Below are 3,814 nucleotides of genomic sequence, written 5' to 3'. Positions count from 1 at the left end.
TGTTGCATTCTATGCTAACCTGTACCTTATTGACTCTTATTATTGATTATATCAGTGCCTGGATGGTTGTAATTAAGAACAAGGAACTCATTAGGAGATTCCTCTGTTTTTATTGGTACCATTTTGAAGTAGCTGAAAACAATTTTCTCTATTTTATTTACAACATGTTCTTTGGGTTTCATGGATGACTTATGACATGTTTCTTGCAGTTGAATTTGAATACTGTAAACAATTACTTGTGCATAACAGTGTTACTGACCAACTGAAGTTCAGTAATTGATCAGAACTCTTTTGCCCACTTAAAATGCCAGCTAGTATAAACTACTGCTAAACAGAGCTGTAACTCTGGTGCTCAGACTTGATTATAGGAGCAGGTGTAACTGTCCTTGAATCTGAAACATTAAATATCCTTCTTTAAGAATAGCTATTTGACCCAGAATCTCTGCTCAGAACTTTTCACAAATCCCAAATGTGTGTGTGTTCTGCAATTATACCTAGATCTTGTTTGGAGCTGTCTGTGATGTTTCTTCACTCGGAGCATGTTCTGAGACTGAATCCTTTAATGTGGAGCAGGGCCTGATGTCTGATTTGAGTCTTTGAGCCATCCAGAAGTATCCAAAGCTTATATTAAAGCAGCACATCTGTGACTTTTTCAGTCACTGTTAATGGTGCTTGACCCAGCCTACTAGAGCATGGAAGCTAGAATGTTTGCCTTCATTTACATACATTTACTAGTCTTAACTGAGGTGTAGGTTGTTGTTAATGCAGCTGTGTAGACTGACATTACACCTCACATGATTTTAGGTTTTTCAGTGATCTTTTTACAGAAGAAAGCCCTTGATAATGCACTCCTGAGCAAAATTTTTTAAAAAAATTCCAAAGACAAATACTCCTCTAGTCCTTTATGCACTGTTGCTAGCACACATGCTTTGTGCTGACTCAGCGTCATTATGTCCTTGCACAGCTTCTGTTGAAGGCAGGAAATGCCAGGGCAGGAATCTATAGTTCTCATGAACAAATTGATGTAAACAAAACACTGCACTAACAATTGAAAACATACTGAAAAGGAGGAATTTCTGTTATTTATATGGAATATTGTAAGGGATGCACTAAGGCCAGCTTCAGCAATGCAGAGATACCTGGTCATTACAGAACTGAATGGATTAACTCAAGTTTTTGAAGAGCTCCAGGTGGTAGAATTTATTGTTAGTTTTAAGTAGATTCCTATGTAAGGGAATGTTTCCTGCCTTAACTATGGTGGTTAGAAGTCAGTGGCTCTTCCTAATCCTCTTCTGGCAGCAGACATCTGGGAAGGGGCTGAGGATATTAATGCTGAAGTTGCTTCATCTGGAGTGTAAACGAAGCTTGAAGTAGTCCATTCTGACAGACTTGATAACACATCAAACTGAAAGAACAGGTATGTGAAGTGCAGCTCTGCTAAGAAATATTTTAAGGATTCCAATAATTTAGGAGTATAACTGTATAATTAGAGACTAAATGCAGTATCAGTATCTTAGAGGGAACAAAATTGAGGCTACAAAATTAAATGAGACAACTGCAGGCTCATGCATCTGTAGTAAGTAGAGCTCTACTATTCCCCTTTCCTGCAAAGCATGTTACAGGCAAAGCTAAATAGACAGTAAGCTGAAATCGTTAATCAAAAGTTGATCGTGCCAAAAATAAGCTGGTTATCTGATCTGTATTTTAGATGAAAGAAATACAAGAGATTAAATCCATATGGATTTTGTGGAAATATCTGATGTGGAGCCACAAAGGAAATCTCTAAGTTACTGCAACATTGGTAAGACCTTGGCTAAAGAGGAGACTTTGTAAAGAGAATTATTGAACTGAGGGGTGAATACTGTAAGTGCTTGATGACCTCTGAAAGACTTTGTCAAGAGCTGATTTTGCTATTGTATTTAGAATCTATTGGTGGTGGTGGCAGAAAAAGTTAGACTACTCATGTGATTTATCGATAATTAAGAGTTAGCATTACTCTTACATACTCCTGAACGCTAAGGTTTGGAGTGTGATAAAGGGGAAAAGTGGATGATTGCTGTGTCCAGCTAAGTGAGATCAACTGTGCATTTTTCACTATTAAACTTTATCATTTACAGATTACTGATGAGAGTTGTTGCTATAAACTAGGAATATCCTTTCCTCAGGTGGAGAGGGCAGAGGAGATTTAGGGTATTGTCAGTCCAGCAGTGGTGACTTCTGCAGTGTGTGTGTGTGGTGGAGACATGCAGGCACACGCGCACACAAATCCTAGGATGCGAAGGAAGATGTTGGCAGTACTTGGGGAGCACGGATGGCATTGTATGAATCTTGGCCTGAGCTGGCCTGCAATACTAGACACAGTTAAGGCATTCAGAGAATAGGAACAAAAACAATCAGGCGAAGGTGTGTTTATCCTGCCAGGGAATATAAAGCTCTGGTTTACCCTGTGATAACCCCTTGGAAAAGAGTCTTGCGTTTAAGTCTTAAAGGGATAAATACCATGGGAGGAGAACATCAAGTTACAAAACCCTGCTGCTACAAAATGAAGAACTACTTGCTGGCTTGAAAGTAAGTGTCTTTAATGATTGCTCTCACTACTATTGAGGGCTGTTTGGCAGAAGGGAAAGAAGTCACTTCTGAAAGAGTACCTGAACAGCATGGGAAAGCAATACCCAACCTAGTTGCTCTAACAGCAGAGGCTGCATTTACTAGCCAAATGGTCTCTCCTATGTGTGGGACAGTGGTTTGGCTTGCTGTTTATCTCCTGCTGTTTGTGGAGTGGGAGAGGCTTCTTTCAGGAGGATTTCTAGAAAAGATGAACTAGGGCTGACCTTACTGTTCCCCTTGTCAGTCTCCCTTAAAATCAGCCAAACTCTCATTCATCTTTTTAATATCCCCTTCATTTATCTATCTTTAAACTATTTGTTGCTCTTTTTTTAAACTTGCCTGTCCAAATTTTTCCAGATCTGTTCTCATATGTTGCTTTTCTCTAAGTGCTAGTTTGTCAGTGTCTGCAAGGAACAACTATTATACACTGCAGTGTTAGGAAAGAACATGTTGCTTGCTCATTGAGCATGCAAGGAGCCAAGGAAACCCCTGTGTAAGTCCACCTCAGTTAACTTGCAATGAGGCTAAAATTTGCTGGTCTTGTGTTGACATGACAGTTTTAGTCCTCAGTTTCTCTGATTTATCCTAGTGGATTAAAAAGGGTAAGTGAATACTGAGAATACACAATGTTAGTAAGCATGAATCCCTCTTCCCAGGTGGGATGCCTCTACAGGGAACTGTTGGACACTGGCATAGATTTCCCTGGGCATTCCCTGTTTCCAGCCATATCCAGGAGCAAAGTGTGCTGGGGAAGAAACAGGTGTTTCCTTTCTCATCTTCTAGAAATAGCTGAAGACATCCTGCTGTTTCTCCTTTCACAGAGCCTAGAAATATTGTTTCCTACAGTGAATAATCCTTATGTGCAAATAAACTTTGTCTTCTCTGGCTGCTAAGGGCAGGCAAGCAGGTTGTTCTGAGATTGGTAAATTTTCACAGAAGTTATTCTCAGATGCTTTTGTTCTGTCATTCCATTTGTTTCCCTTCAGTCTCTCCTGAAATTTAACTATCAGTAGAAGTTTAGAGTTTGTATTTTTTTTTCCTTCAATCACTTTAAGCATTTCCTGGCCTTCACAGTGATTGAATGACTTGCATGTCACTTTGGGGAGCTCCAGCTGGATTTGTGCTGGATGTGTTTAAAGACAGGGAAATGTGGTTTGAATTAGTTGTAACAAAAAAGATCTGTTATCATTCATGTGCTTCCTTAAGA

The sequence above is a fragment of the Rhea americana genome, unplaced genomic scaffold (genome assembly GCF_003343005.1).
Source record: "Rhea americana isolate MKP2758 unplaced genomic scaffold, rheAme1 scaffold_14, whole genome shotgun sequence".
Taxonomy (NCBI): Eukaryota; Metazoa; Chordata; class Aves; order Rheiformes; family Rheidae; genus Rhea; species Rhea americana.
Note: the sequence above shows the minus strand (reverse complement) of the source record.